At 43.7% G+C, this 16,961-nt stretch overlaps 1 protein-coding gene across 1 annotated transcript in view; it reads right to left on the bottom strand.

Annotated features, from left to right (window-relative positions):
• Window positions 1–16,961, bottom strand: part of HS3ST4 (heparan sulfate-glucosamine 3-sulfotransferase 4) — a 458,743-nt gene that overhangs the window by 97,761 nt on the left and 344,021 nt on the right. The gene's annotated exons all lie outside the window — the stretch shown is intronic.

Raw genomic sequence — 16,961 nt, 5'->3', positions numbered from 1 at the left:
CACTCTCAATTCCAGGTCTTAATGAGTGGGTCTCCCATCACATACACCCTCCAGTGAGTGTAAAAAGGTGCCTGAGCTAGGGCCACATTTTTCCAACTTATTCTGAGGGTGCTTAGGATCAGAATCTATACCAGGGCTAAAAGCACACCTCACTCTTCAGCTGTGCTGTGCTGCTATTGAACCAGAGGCCCTTTATTGACATGCTTTCTAAAGGATCATTCTTGCCTTCTGGTTTTTTAATTTGGAACCAATTTGCTCCTCTCTTCTGCATTAGGATCTAACACTTGCCTAGTCAAAATAAACCCAACAATCATCAGAACCGGCTTTTGTTGAGTGTTTTTCAGCCCCCTCCCTGGCTGGAGTACAAACGTCCTCCTTGGGGAAGCTACATCCTACCACAAGTCTGATAGAAATCAGTGAGTCAGGAGCCTCGTCCTTGCCAGAGAGAGTGGGGACTGGACTTGTTCCTGCTGCTGCATAGCCAAGTGCTCTGCAGCTCTCTCTTTCCCCTGGTTCTACTAGGCTGGTCCACGTGCCTGGGTTTCTGCTTCGTGCCCCTCTGCTCACCATCGCTGTGTCAGATACCTGGGTTGCATCCTGCTTAGGATGGAGCACCGGCTGCAGCCACAGTGTTGCACACACTGCACTTAATAATACCCAGAGCCATTGCTTTACTGGTTTCTGCTATGCAGGTATCCATCTCTACGCTAGGTATTTTACATAAGCGATCTTATTTAATTCTCCCATTTCCTTTGTGCCGGACACTGTCCAAGAGACGCAGCAGTGATCAAAGCAGGCACAAACCCCTGCTCTTATGGAGCTAGCTGCCGCTCTCTAATGAAGTGAGCATCCATCTGAATGAGTATTACTATCCCCATTTTTTAAAGAGAAAAGTAAGGCTCAGGGTTTTTATAACTTGGAATTTCACATGGCTCATAAGCAGATGAGATGAAATTCAAACACTGGTGTCTAAGAACAATGCCCATGTTTATTTTATTATATCCTACTACTTTCAGCTGGCCGAGGGGTTAGTGCGTCAGTGGTAGAATCTTTGCCTTCCATGCGGGAGACCCGGGTTCAATTCCTGACCGACGCACCTCATGCACAGATATCATCCATCTGTTGGTGGAGGCCTGCATGTTGCTGTGATGCTGTACAAGTTTCAGTAACGCTTCCAGACTAAAATGGACTAGGAAGAAAGGTCTGGTGATCTGCTTCTGAAAAATCAGCCAATGAAAACCCTATGGATCACACAGTCTGATCCCTATCGGACCATGGGGATGGTGCACGACCAGGTAGCATTTCATTCCATTGTGCATGGGGTCCCTGTGAGTCAGGGGCAGACTCAACAGCAGCTAACAACCATAACAGCTCATGGCATGTTTTACTCCTGGAATTCCTAGGAATGAGGTGTGAGACTCAAGATATACCACAGCTTGTGCCTAGGCTACAGAGCTCCAAGCAGAGGTTGTGAACTGGCTCTGAGTGGCTTAAAGGTCTTTCATTAATCAAGTTACAGAGGGAAAAAATAAGCATATTAATCATAGCTTATAAATAACAGTGCCTACTATGTACCAGGTAGGGCTCTGGCTGCTTTATTTACATTGATTGCTTTGGTCCTTATAAGTAACATATGAATATAGGTAATTTTAGTATTATTCCCATTTTACAAATGAGGACACCAAGGGACTGAGTGTTTAAATAACACTTCCAAAGTCTCAGAGCTAGAAGTGACAGAGCTGGGGCTTGAATCCAGGCCAGCTGGTGCTGGAGTCTAGTTCTTCGCCACCTAATTGCAATGAATTGCATAAATAAGAGACAAAAATCAATTTCGCATTGAAGGAGCCTGAATGTCCAGCTGTACCTAGAACCATGTTACTGTATTACCTGCTCACAAGTTTGATGGATCTTGCTCTTAGAAAGAACAAAAGTTGTGGATGACTAGGAATCTGGTCTTGACAGTTGCTCAGAGGGAAGGTGTTGTCAGCAGAAGACTGCGTGTGCAAAGGTACAGGGGTAAGAAAGAGGATATCTTAGCTTTCAAAAAACCAAGCCAAAGTATCACTCACCCCTTTGGACACTGGATGCGGGAACAGCGGCCACCCCATCAGGAAAGCCTTTTGCTGGTTAGTTCCGTCTTCGGGGCAGCATCTTCTCCTGGGACCTGGGCAGCAGGAGCACCAACCACTGTCCCAGGCAGAAGCAGCTACATGTTTTGCTGGACCCAGTGCAAAATGAAAATGTCGGGGCCCTTGTACCAACATTATTAAGATTCTCAAGACAGCAGCAGTACATCATTAAACCAAGCACAGGGCCCTTCTAAGAGCAGGGCTCTGTACAACCCCATAGGTCACATGCCCGTGAGGCCAGCCCTGCTCCCAGATCTCCCTGAGCAATGACAATGGCACATCCCTGATCTCAGGTTTTTCTTGTGACAATTCTGGAAGCTGAGTATTAGCGTGCCTAATTTCAGGTTGAGAAAGCTGAGTCTCTAGGGCAAAGAGTGATTTGATCAAGTTCTCATAATTAGTGAATCACTGTATCAGGGCTGGAGCCCTGGTGGCATAGTGGTTAAGAGCTCAGCTGCTAACCAAAAGATCAGCAGTTCGAATCTACCAGCCGCTCCTTGGAAAGCCCATGGGGCAGTTCTGCTCTGTCTTATAGGGTCTCTATGAGTTGGAATTGATTCAGTGGCAACCGGTTCAATGGGCGTCAGGGCTGGGATAATAACAAAACAACAAATAACACTTAACATTAGTGAGTGCCAGGACCCAAACCTAACATTCTCTGCCACCAAAACCCACGTTTTTACCCATTCTGCTACCCTGTCACCTGCCTGTAGCTCTGGGCTCCTAGGTCTAACCCAGAGCTTAGATGGTTATTGCCTGAATGATAGAAAGTGCTCTGGGCCAGGGATGCTCTTGCCCAGAGATGGAATCAATACACATATCAAAAACAACATGTCCAGTGCCATAAATATCTTCCCCAAAGCCCCGATGGAGATACTGGATGGCTTGGGCTTCTCAACAAACCATGTTGCTGCTACCAAGTCAACCTCATCCCCAGGCTGGCACACATACCCAGCCATCACTCTGCACTCAATGAATGGATCAGAAAACCTCTCTCTTTGGTAACTCAACACATCCACTCAAGGGAATCGTTTCTTATTTAATTATCATGATTTTTTTAGTTGTTCAAAAAAAATAGTCCTACCTCATATTTTCTTACTCTTTTACCCTATGTAATCTTTCCACAAAATTAAAAAGAGTCTTCATTATCCAGATTGTTTTCTTGCCTGTGTGATAGAATACAATCCAGCCATCATTAGTTCTGCAAAGTGCTTAAGACTGTGAAGTCCCCCATTACTCAGTTTAAGGCCCACTCCTCATGTTACTAGGTGCCAACTTGAGCCAGTATTGAACCTCCTGAACCTCAGTTTTTCTATCTGTAAAATCAGAATCATAAAAGAATGCCTACTTTGTAGGGTTGTTGTGAGTATTAAGTGTCTGGCATATTAGTAAGTTGTGTAATAAATGCTAACAATTTGTGGTAGTAATTGTCAATAGCACTAGCAAGTTGTTCCTATCTAATTTCTCTGCTGGCTCATTCACTTATTCATTCTTTTATTCCACATAAAGAAATATGGCTGCATACTTCCCATGTGCCAGACCCATATCATAGTTTGGAAAAACAGATTGGGACAGAGGCACCGATCTAGAGGGGCTCACACGCAGGGCAGCCAGGAGGAGGTAAATGTGGACCTCCTCAAATAATCATACCACAAAATAGACAGCATTCACCAAGTGATACAGGAATATGAAGACAGCAATTCAGGCTAGGTAAACCAAGGAAGGTTTCTTGGAAGAGGGAGCATTAAGCTGGAGCTTTAGATTGAATAGTATGTAGCTCACTGGCTAGTGTTTCAGCTACTGAAACACTACCCAGTGACACAGACACTTTCTATGCATTGAACTCTCTCTGGCTTCCTGATAGCAGAGCTACAGTCCAAATTAATTCCCAGTTCAGAGTGATCAGAATGTCTGCCCCTTCAGGCTTTACTTTTGAGAGTAAAACAGATATTTCTTCATATTCCAAAGGTCTGCAGTTGGCACTTAACCCATTGCTATCACATCCATTCTGCCCCATATCAACCCTACAGGATAGGGTAGAACTTCCCCATAGGGTTTCTCCACATCTTTCTCCCACGGAGTGGCTGGTGGGTTCTAACCGCTGACCTTAATCACTGCACCACCAGGGCTCCTTTGTTGGCATTTAGGCAGTAGATATTTATAAGGGGCACTATGAAGGTGGTGGAGGAGTCCTGGTGGCGAAATGGTTAAGAGCTCGGCTGCTAACCAAAAGGTTGGTAGTTCTAATCCACCAGCTGCTACTTGGAAACCCTATGGGCAGTTCTACTCTGTCCTGTAGGGTCGCTATGAGTCAGAATTGACTCAATGGCAACGGGTTTGGTCCTTGGTTTTAATGATGTCCTGGTGAATGACACGGACTGCCCATGCCAGGCTGCTGACCCGAAGCTGCTCCCCATCCGCCTCCAGGGTCGCCTCCGGAGAAACCCATCCCTCGGCACTCCTTGCCTCCACAAGCACGTGGCGTTCTGTTCACTTGGGCGGCAGGTCAGTCTGCCTCACCTCGGGAAGATTCAACACAGCTGATATCCTGAATTTAGACTTTCAGCCTCCAGAACTGTGAGACAATACATTTCTGTTTTTCAAAACCACCCACTTTGTGACATTTTGTTATGGCAGCACAAGGAAATGAATATGTGGAATGGGAGAAGGGGACCCACAGAACAAAGACAAGTCATATCCCATAAATAGGCTCCTAGTTAGCTGGCCACCTAACTCTAAGCAGACCACTTAGATAATCTGACCTTTGGTTTACCCACCAAAGCTAGGAATGCTACACTTGACTCATGGGCTATGCTGGGTTATGTTTTATCATCTTGGCTAAGACTGAGAACTCTGAAGATGAACTAAAGAGGTGTTGATGTGCTTTATAAACCATGAAGCACTACGTGAAATAAGACTTGCTTTAAAAAAAAAATAAAAGAACGAACAAAGAAAATAGCTCTAGGGTGCTCTTCCCATATGTGACTCTGATAGCATAATTCTGGACGGAAGTTGGATGATTTAACTGGACCATGATATCACGATAATTCGTGGCCTATTGTAATAATCAGGGAAACCCTGGTGGTGTAGTGGTTAAGAACTGTGGCTGCTAACCAAAAGGTCGGCAGTTCGAATCCACCAGGCACTCCTTGGAAACCCTATGGGGCAGTTCTCCTCTGTCCTATATGGTTGCTATGAGTCGGAATTGACTTGAAAGCAATGTTTTTTTTTTTTTTTTTTAAATAATAATAATCAGAACTCTCACTAATGGACACCTCTGAATGCCAAGCACTGGGCTAAGCCAAGTGCTTTATACACATTGTCTCTAATGCCAAGAACCACCTGGCAGGGGAGGCATTTTCAGATAAGATGACTGAGACTCAGGTTAAACAACTTCAGGAGGTCACACTGTGCCTAAGTGACAAAGCCAGGAGGCAAGCTCACCTGTGTCAGCTGCAAACCTCGTGTTCATTACTCTACTGTGCTGTGTCAACTAGAATGTCAGAGATAAGAACTGGCTACGACAGCTCCTTATGCATACTGGATTTTCAAAGAAGTCAAATTTTTTTTTAATCCATTTCAATGTCCTTTCTCTTAAAAGACTGGCCACGCCAATGTTTGGGGCAGAAAAATGTGTGCGTGTGTGTGTGTGTGTATAGTACCCTACATATGACCTATGGATATATACATAGTCTTGAAGGGGGAGTAAGTGGCACAAATAGTACATCCATATGACATAATCTGCAGCCACTAACAATGAGCATTGTTAAGATGTTTTAAAAGCATGGGAAAGTGCTTGAGAAATAAAGAAAAAAGAAAGAAAGAAAAAAAAAGCCAAATGGTATGTACACTGAAGTAACTATAATTATTTAAAAAGCGTTTTCATAGAATAGAAAGTACTATGCACAAATGGACCTTCTTATTGACTTTGAGCAAAGTTGGAAAACTAAGGGCCATGGGCCAGATCTGACCTGCCGCATCTTTCGTACAGCCTGTAAATATCACCACACTCATTTGTTTCCAGATAGTCTATGACTGCTTTCAAGTTACAGTGGTAGAGAAGGTAGCCCCGTGGCCTGCACAGCCAAAAATATTTACTACTTGCACTGTACAGAAAAAGTTTGCTAACTGAACCCATGACTTAGAGGAGTTGGATTACAAACACGTTCCCTCCCCCAATTTTCATGTTAGTACTATAGTAACGGAAGGAGAATTGATGAGTTCAAGCTGTGGTGTTGGCAAAAAATATTGAATATACCGTGGACTGCCAAAAGAACGAATGAATCAGTCTTAGAAGAAATACATCAAGAATATTCCTTAGAAACAAGGATGACAAGACTTTGGCTCACTTACTTTGGGCACATCATGAGGAAAGCCCATTGGCTAGAAAAAGACATCATGGTTGGTAAAGTAGAGGGCCAACAAAAATAAGGGAAACCCTCAATAAAGCAGAATGACAGAATAGGTGCAGCAATGTACTGAAACATACCAACAATCGTGAATATGGTGCAGGACCAGGGAACGTTTCATTCTGTTACACATAAGGTCACCGTGAGTCGAAGGCAACTAACAAAAATAGAATAAGCCAACAGAGACCATCTATCACTAACGCTTTTAGATTTAGTGTTATTTACTTCACCCAAGGTTCACCCATGATTTTACTGAGAACTTGGATTGGATGGGTTCAGAGGTGGTCTATTTAGAAGGTTCAGAAGGTTGCCGCATGGCCAGTGCGTGAGTCTAGTGCACTGCCGAGCACCTTCATAGCATTCTTGCTCTTTGGGTCCCTGGTGCAGACACATAACTCTCACAAAGGGCCATTGTACATCACTTTCAGGGAAACTTCCATTACAGTGTGCAGGGATTGCTAACTCAAAGGTGTACAGGGTTTAGACGGGTAATGCAAAAGTGAGCTGTGTATAAGACAACAGGGAGTGGTGGGTACAATGGCGAACCAGAAAGAATGCCCATTCCGTCCCATCTAATGCTGGCGGCTGCTACAGATCCCCAGCTAGTCACTGCTGTCAGGAATGCAGGTCCAGTGTGGTCAGATCATCTAACGTTTCTGCTGAAGCTAAAAATCTAGATATTTATGTAAAACTCCCCATATTTAAAAATTGGCAAATAATTCCATTTTGTTTCAAGACATCACTGTATGGAATAAAAGAAATTTGGCAGATAACTTTGGCCCATGGACTGACAGTTGTCCATCTCTGCTGAAATTAAACTCACAAATATGCGAGTTTGCAATGGTCTTAGAAAGTATACCTTTATGAATATTGGTGAAGTCCTTATGCAAGGTCTAGTTTGAAGTTTTAAAGACCTAGACACAAATAAATATTAGCAATCATATTTAATTAATGCTTACAACGTACCAGGCACTGCTGCAAGTGCTTTACATATATCGACACATTTATTCCTTTATCAAGCAAGGACCATCTTCACCACCCCCACTTTACAGATATGGAAACTGAGGCACACAGATAGGCTCATTGATTCACCAAAGGTTACACAACTATTAAGTGTACAGGTTGGGTTTGAACCTGGGCTGTGTGGATCCCAGAGTCTGTTCTTAGTCAGCATCTCTCACACCTTAAGGTGTACATGTATCTCCTGAAGGTCTACTTAAACGCAGTTTCTGGCTGAGAAGTTCTGGGGTGGGGCTTAAGAGTCATTGTTTCTAACACTTTCTCTTGTGATTCTGATGCTGCTGGCCCATGAACCCCACATGGAGTGGCAAAGCTCTTAATCACTACACCCAACCAAACCCACTGCTGTGGAGTCAATTGTAATTCATAAAGGACCCTATAGGGCTAAGTAGAACTACCCCATACTGTTTCCAAGGATGTAAATCCTTATGGAAGCAGACTGCCACTTCTTTCTCCCAGGGAGCGGCTGGTAGGTTTCAACTGCTGACCTTTCGTTAGCAGCTGAGTGCTTTATCCACCGCACCACCAAGTCTCCAGTAGTGGATTGAACTGTGTCCCACAAAAGTGTTTGTCATCTTGGCTAGGCCATGATTCCCAGTATTGCATGGTTGTCTTACATTTTGTGATCTTATGTAATTATCCTGTGTGTAAATCCTAGCCTCTGTGAGGTTAATGAGGCAGGATTAGAGGCAGTTATGTTAATGGCCAGGATACAATCTACAAGATTAGGTTGTATCTTGAGTCAGTCTCTTTTGAGATATAAAAAAAAAGAGAAGTGAGCAGAGAGAAGACAGACTTCATAAGGCCAAGAAAGAAGAGCCAGGAACAGAGGGTGTCCTTTGGACCCGGGGTCCCTGCCCTGAGAAACTACTAGACCAGGGGAAGATTGATGATAAGAACCTTCCTCCAGAGGTGACAGAGAGAGAAAGCCTTCCCCTGGACTGGCACCCTGAATTCGAACTTCTAGCCTCCGAGACTCTGATAGAATAAATTTGTTTGTTAAAGCCATCCGCTTGTGATATCCCTGTTATGGTAACCCTAGATAGCTAATATGACAGCTCCTATAGGGTTGCTGAGTCGGAATCGACTCGACGGCACTGGGTTTTTGTTTTTAATCACTACACCAGAGGACCTGAAAGTGTGATCCCTAGAGCAGCACCTCGGAGCTTGTCAGAAATGTGATTCATTAGGCCCTACCCCAGACCTCCTGAATTGGAAACTGTGGGTAGTGCCCAGAAATCTGTGTGTCTAACAAGCCTTCCTGAGCCATTGCTGAAATACCAGGTCTAGGGCCCTGCAGCCCTTCCCTTTATGACCATCCCTAGTTTGGCTGCTAGAATAGTCAGAGTGAACCCTCCCTCTGTCTTAGGACAGTTATGCTTGCTTGGGAAGGGGAGACATAGTAGAGGGTGCCAGTGACTCCTAGTCTGTCTGTACTTCCTGGTGCCCAATAAGGAGCAATGCATATTTGAATAGAAGCAAGGTCTGTGGCCCTAGGCTCTCTCCTTTTTGCACAGTTACATTCCATTCAGGTAAAGGTCAAGAGAGAAAATCATCCCAGTTCGACCCAAGTCACCATTTTGATTCGTTCACAAGTGTCGAAGGTGACGGCCACTGTGTTCTCTGGGCTTGACACACCTTCTCAGGAGGTCCCCATGTCCTGGGCCTTAGGCACTCATAGCCTTTGGAAGCTGGGTGTTGGTGGGAGTATGGGGGAAGCACAGAAAGAGCACAGCTGTTATCTGCAGCACCAGAAGTGTTTTGACAGTTTGCAAGACGGACATTAAATCACTCGCTGGAGAGAAAGTGAAGTGGGTGTCAGTCAGCCTGGGAAGGGGGGAGGCGGCTGGTGAGTTGCAATCGCGGCGGCTGTGTGATGGGAGTCAGAATGAGAATCATAAATCTTGATTATTCTCTGTCTCAGCCGATTTGAACCAAATGCCTTGGACAGGGATAGAGTTCACATCTCGCAGAATACGGTAAAAAAAAACCTGATTAAATGTACAAACTGATATAAATAGCCCTCGATCCCTGTTAATGTCCAAACTGTCACCACTGAGGGAAAGGGGTTCCATTTTGCAAAGTAGGGATCTGTTGCGATGAAAAGTGGCATTTCTGATCCCTGGGAACTAGAAGGACCCAGTGGCCCTTCCTGTTGCTTCTGCTCTAGACCCCATGAATGTATCTCATGCTGCTGTCAGAGTGCTAGCTGCTCGTATAATAAAGGCAATTAGAATTAGTCCAGCCAGTCCTCCTGATGTTGATTGCCCTCCTGTTAAAATTAGGCACCCTATAGGAAAATGGAAATGTAGAGTCGTTACCATAAAGCAATAATAAGTAAACCATTCAATTATGGATGGAAAAAAAGGCACTTGGATTAATAAGAATATTGTATGCTTAAGAGCATTAAAATACTGGCATATTACCATTTTTGCATACATAATCAATGAACTTAGAGATCAGAGTGATTAGGATATAAAAATATTAAATGATAGTGCCCTTTCTCAGAAGCCAAAGCTGCTTCTTGGGGCCTGGGGTTGGAGGGACATGTGAACACCACGGGTCCTGCCTGGGCAGTCATGCCTGGACATTCATGCCACTGGTTGGAGGTAGGGATTGAGGGGCTAGACGGAGGGGGAATGGATGGGAAAGAAGGTTGGGTAGCTGGCAGCATCCACTCGCAGGATGGGAAAGTGATGTTTTCTACCCTTTGTTAAAGATCTTGAAGAATCCTTAGCATCAAGGTGAGAAAGTGAAGGCTAACAAGGTATAGAGCAGGGATCCCAAAATCATATAACCACATCAGACAGGCAGGTAACATAAACAGGTAAACTGCGCCCACCAGTTGCCATCCTGTTCATTCCGACTCATGATTACACTGTGAGCATCAGAGGAGAACTGTACTCCATAGGGTTTTTCAAGGGCTGGTTTTGTGGAAGTAGATCACCAGGACCTTATTCTCAGAACCTCTGGGTGGAGTCAAAGCTCCAATCTTTTGGTTAGCATCATTGTACCACCCAGGGACTCCTGAAGTGGGCCAGGAGCAAGGTATTTGAGAATGGCCTGAACTGTAGTGAAAGCCAACAACTGCTTGTTAGTTAGCTCCAGCCCTTTTTTACCTTGAGAAAGCATGAGTCCAGTGTGGCCAGATGTTCTGATTTTCAAGAAAGGGTAGAAACGTTGATGTTTGCTGGAAATTTCCCTATGTTAAAAAGATGATGTGACCAAACATAAGGTTTGTGAGCACCAATATGGCTCCTGGGTCATCGGTGTGTGGTCCTTGCCGTAGCGTCACATACTTAAAAGTAAGTGGTCGGAATATTGTGTCCTTTCCCGACTTTGTCAATATGTGGTTGTGTTACTCTAGATAAATCACATAGCTGGCCCAGCAGTTAAAGCAAAAGTTCGGTGGTTTGAAACCACCAGCAGCTCCTCCAAAGACAGATGTGGCAGTCTGCTTCCATAGATTTACAGCCTTGGAAACCCTAAGGGGTCGCTCTGAGTCAGAATCGACTCGATGGTAGTGGGTTTGGTTGTTTGGTCTGAGACTGAGTTTCCTTGTATGTAAAACGTCTTCTGGGCTGTAAATGCTTTAAGAAAAACTACTCTCTTTTGCTTACCCAGTATCCTCAGAAATAGCAACATGCCTGTAACATAGTAGGTGCTCAGAAAATGTTTGTTGAATGACTGAATAAATGAAAGACTGCATGAGGGTTACCATGGAACAACTAGTCCTTCTCTGAATTCCCATACCCAGTCTCCGGGTTTCTTACTGCTATTTCTGACCTCTCACTCCTGTTCTGTTGACCAACATGTAAAACCCGGTTCCTAGCTGGGATGAAATGAGTTCCTTTATGTAGCCTTTTGCCTTTAATCTTTAGAAAAACAGCCTTAGAAATTTTTTCCCTAAGCCCTGAGGCTCCCCAAACCTTTACCCTGGTTTTCTACCCTAGAGGATTTGTTACTTTTGTCCAGGCTGATTTACATGTCTTGGGTAAGCTGTAAACAACTTGTGGTATGATACTTTTGTCCAGTCCTGGGCTGCAGTCTGCTCTGTGATTGATATGCACCTTGCACTGATTGATCAATAGACTATGCAAAGGAGGTGACTATAGCCTACTATGCAAATGAAGTGTTTGTGGCCTACCGAGAAGAGATTGGTCAACTTGTGGCCTCTGCTGAGAGGCCTATGCCTTGAAATGGACAAGGAGTTGTGAATATATGCAGCCAACTCCACAGTGGTTTTTGAGACAGAAGGAAGCAGGAAGGAAGAAAGAAGAGAGAGAGAAAGGAGGCAAGGAACCTCCTAAAAGAGCTGTAACACGGGTCAAGGGTTGGAACACTGAAGACAAGAGGCCCAGAAGGGATCCAGTGGCAGAGCCAGCAGTAACAGGCCTGGCAAGGGCCCAGCAGGAGAGCTGGTGGCAACAGGCCTGTGGCAAAGTTGATGGTGACAGCATGGCCAAGAGGAACCTGTCCTGGAGGGGCAGAGAGGAGCCTGTCCTGAGGGGACTGAAAGGAGCCTGTCCTGAGGGGACTGAAAGGAACCTGTCTTCAGGGGGCAGAGAGGAGGCTGGTCCTCAGGGGGCCAAGGAAAGGACTCCATGGCTGAGAGAGCCGTCTTGCAATGAAGAAGACTACCTGCATGCTTCCTGATCCTGATCCCAGGTTGTACCCTGCTGCTTCCTTAATAAACTACTTAACTATAAGTATGTTCTGTGAGTTCTGTGTGGCCATTGCAATAGATTACTTAACCCAGAAGAGAAGTAGAGAGTACTGTGGGAGCAACAGGTGGTGTCAGAATTGATAAAAAGTTTGGAGGGTGGAGGTATATCTGACCTCCACCTCATAAGGATAAGCCTTGCGCTGATTTTGATTCCATTTTCCTCACTGAAGTTGGAGAGGTTTTGACGACGCTACTACTACTCCTACTATTTCATACTAGCTCTGTCGCTCACTCAATTTATACTTTATTTTAGCCACTTTTGTTCATTGAGTCATTCATTCATCTGTGAAACATTAATGTAGTCTCATTGTGCTGGCTTAGGTCCTGAGCTGGGCAGTGGGCATTCCGAGATAAAAAGGTGTTAGCCCTACAATCAAGCTGCATCCAAAATAGACGGGTCAAATAGCAAGTGAACATAAAAATGGAATACAATGTGATATGCCCTCTAATGGAGATGTGTGCAAAGGGCCATGTTGACTTATCTCTTTGATGCATATGCCTAACTCACCTCTAATCTCGCCTTAGAAAAGATTCTAGAATCCTGTTGCTGCTACCTGACTTCCAAATATTCATGTCAGAACTTGCTCTCTGCCCTTTCCAGATAGTCTTTCTCACCCTAACTCTGGCTATCCCAAATCTCCCACTTGTGCCATCTGTGGGGTCTGCCTTTCCTTCCAGATTGTTTTTTTCTGGGCTCTTTCCTCCAGTTCTTCATATGTAAACATCCTGGACCTATATCCTAGCCTTAGTCCCTAAGGACTCTTTCCAACTTGAAAATGCTAATAACTGATATTGAAGAAGTGGGGATATAGGGGGATTTTCATTTAACAGAAACTCCTAGACAGAAAGTGTTGCCGTGGTACAGTGTTGCCATTAAAGCTTTTCAATTTTTGCCAGCTCTACTGTTTTATCACTATGCAAACAATTTCTGGAATCTATTTTCTGACGTTTATGACTGCAAACGGGACAATTTTTTTTCCTAGCTCATTTCTTTCATGTAATACATTGTCACATGCAGGCAATATCATCAGCTAATGCACACTACTAATGTCCTACTTTACAGACTCTTTCCTTAGAGCCACAAGCTAATCAGGCACATAGCCTACCTCCCAAGTTATTGTAAGGGGCAGTTTTACTAAGTATTTGTCACTGCATAACATGGATTAGTGGTTAAGTGCTACGGCTGCTAACCAAAAAATGTCGGCAGTTTGAATCCACCAGGCGTTCCTTGGAAACTCTATGGGGCAGTTCTACTCTGTCCTATAGGGTCACCACGAGTCGGAATCAACTCGATGGCAGTGGGTTTGGTTTTTTGGTTAACATGGATTGCCATGGAACTAGCCTCCAGTTGCAGTTTCCTTGCCCCTCACCTGTGACTGCAAAACAAATGCTATATATTTTGGGTTTCTGTTATGACATCACCCCACTCCTGGTACCTTTTTTTTTTTTTAATGTGTGTATCAGTTGGGCTGGGCCATGATTTCCAGTGCTGTGTGATTTTCTTATATGTTGCAAATCCTGCCTCTATGATGTTAACGAAGGAGGATGGGTGGCAGTGGTGTTAGTGAGGCAGAACTCAACCTACAGGATTAGATTGTCTTGAGGCAATCTCTTGAGATATAAAAGACAGAAGCAAGCAGAGAGAAAGGGAGACCTCATACCACCAAGAAAGCAGTGCCAGGAGCAAAGCGTTTCCTTTGGACCGGGGGTTCCTGTGCAAAGAAGCTCCTAGTCCGGGGCAAGATTGATAAGAAGGCTGACAGAGAGAGAAGGCCTTCCCCTGGAGCTGACACCCTGAATTTGGACTTTTAGTCTACTTACTGTGAAGAAATAAATTTGTCTTTGTTAAAGCCATCCACTTGTGGTATTTCTGTTATAGCAGCACTAGATGACTAAGACACTATGTTAGGAAGGAGGCTAGGTTATGTTGTGCGATTCCAGTCAAAAAAAACCAAACTCATTGCCATCGAGTCAATTCCAACTCACAGTGACCCTATAGGAGACAGTAGAACTGTCCCATAAGGTTTCCAACGAGCGACTGGTAGATTCAAATTGCCAATTGAGCTCTTAACCACTGTGCCACCAAGGCTCAGGTAGATAATGCAATAAAGGTTTATTTATTGCCCATGCTATATGCCCAGTGTTGGTTGGCAAGAGGCTTTATTCTACATTCCTGCTCTTTTCATATAGGCTGGTTAGAAAATGCCCAACTTGGGAGGGAGTGTTTGTGCAAAGGCCCTGAGATGGGATCATGTTTGGCATATTTGAAGTACAGGAAAACATGATCATTGAGGATTAAATGATATGAAGCCTATGGGATGGATGAGCTTACTGATGAATTTGATAGGCACTGAAGTGCAAATTTAAGCAACAGTAAGGGGACTATCTCTATAAATGTATGCTGAATATTAACTGGAAAACATCCCCAGGAATAATAATGTGAATTATTAAATAATAATAAATGTTGAATAAACAACGCTGAACTCTGTTGTGCGCTCACCACATATTTTATGTTAATTAACTTATTTGATGCTCGCAACAAACTCCTGAGGCAGATAATGTTATCTTCGTCATTTTTATAGAGGAGGTAATTGAGTCATACAGTATTAAGTAAATTGCCCAAATTCATACAGCTTCTTGGTGGTAAAAAACAGGAATTTGTTTTAAAAACAATGTCTCTAGCCTATGATCTAGTCTCCTTTATCTGAACTCTGAAAACACACTTGAACCTTTCCAGTGAATTCCTTATTTAATAAATGTATTTATTCCATCAGCATTTATCAAATACCTGCCAAGTTGCTGGCCCTTGAATAGGTACTGAGAATATAAAGAATGTGACCCAGCCTCTGTACATACTAAAGTGTGGGGAAAAGACAAGTGCGAAATTATAATGCACTCTTTCAAAGCCTGAAAACCCATTTTGCTGTCTCATGTGTCTTCAGCTTGTCTCCCCAACAGGGACGTGTCAGCAGAGGTTGTGATGTATAAAAATTATTGCTAGTGTATCTGAACATTTTCATAAACAATGGAAAAAATATGAGTGGCTCTGGGTAACCAAAAAACTACAGTAATGGAATTACAAATTACCAGGAAATTGTCAATGTTGCTTAGAAGAGACTCCGCTAGCCAGGTATCCTCAGCTGCCCAAATACTGGTTTTTCTCCCTTCATCGTTCCTCTTTGTTGGAGTATTTGGTTGATTGGGTAAGGAGCAAACCTTTCTTTTTTGGTGTTGTTGCATATAATTTTGGCTTTCCCTGGTCTTCACGCTTGTACGCTCTGACGGGAAGATGCTGAGTTCTTTTCCCATACACCACACGAAAGGAGGTAGGACATGCATCTCTGCCTTCTTGTTTTACAGTAAAACAGGACTGTCTGCAAACCGTACCCTCCTGGCTTATCTATTGAGACGGAGGTCCTGTTGCCTGGTTGATTAATTCTTGAAATTGATCTGGAATTTGTACATATCTCCTTCACAATCATTAAAGAGTAATTAATTGATTATTCAGGTATAGAATCCATTCTCCTCTCCAACTTTATAGCCCTCTCAATCTCTTCTACAAACTGCAAGGTCTGTTTGGCGCTGGCCTGGCTTTCATTAATCTTGGCCTGAGTAATCCATGGGAAGGGAAGCCTAGCCTCTCTAGACTACATATCCTCATTTCTGTAACTTAAATCTCAACCTCAGATCCCTGGTAATATTTTTAAGAGATTAGTAAATCATAGATTTGGCTTCCCCTTCTATTATAATTTCCACAGTGTCTCTATTTCAACCCCCTTTCCTGCCAGGTGCATACAGATACACACATTTACACACACACACAATCACACAACTCTTGCTCACCAATGGTTGTAAATGACAGTCCACCAGCCAAACCCAGACTGAAGTCGTTGGAGTTATGTTTTATTGAACCTGTACATGTGGTTTAAGCCATTAAATTTGAATGTCTGTAAGTAATACCAGGGTCTCCAGTTTGTCCTAGTCTCCACCTTTCCTTATTCTCTGGTTTCATGTATTTATCTGACCTGCCTGACCACTGGAGGAACTTGAATTTGCAATCTCCATCTCTAGTCGCATGGAACTTGTAGTGGGATGAATGGTGGCCCCCCCAAAAAGATATGCTGACATCGTAATCCCCAGAATCTGTGAATTTACTTTATATGGCAAAAGAATGACTATTGTTTAATATGACAATAGGTGTGATTAAATTAAGGATCTTGAAAGAAGAAACTTATCCAGGAATACCCAGGTGGACCTTCAATGCAATTGCATGTATCTTTAAAAGAGAGTCAAAGGGAATTTAGAGACTGAAGAGAAGACAGAGAGATGCACAGAGGAGATGGTGTGAGAAGATGAAGGTAGAGATTGGAATGATGTGGCCACAAACCAAGGATACCAATGGCCAGGCAGCCACCAGAAGACAGAAGAGGCAAGGAAAGATTCTCTTCCAGTCACTGGAGGGGAGCATGGCCATGCTGACACCTTGATTTCCGACTTTTGGCCTCCAGAACTGTGAGAGAATAAATTTTTTTTTTTTTATTAACTTTTATTGAGCTTCAAGTGAACGTTTACAAATCAAGTCAAACTGTCACATATAAGTTTATATACACCTTACTCCGTAGTCCCACTTGCTCTCCCCCTAATGAGTCAGCCCTTCCAGTCTCTCCTTTCGTGACA

Source organism: Elephas maximus, chromosome 12, assembly GCF_024166365.1.
Source record: "Elephas maximus indicus isolate mEleMax1 chromosome 12, mEleMax1 primary haplotype, whole genome shotgun sequence".
Lineage (NCBI taxonomy): Eukaryota > Metazoa > Chordata > Mammalia > Proboscidea > Elephantidae > Elephas > Elephas maximus.
The sequence above is the reverse complement of the archived record's forward strand: the minus strand, read 5'-3'. Positions and strand labels throughout refer to the sequence as shown.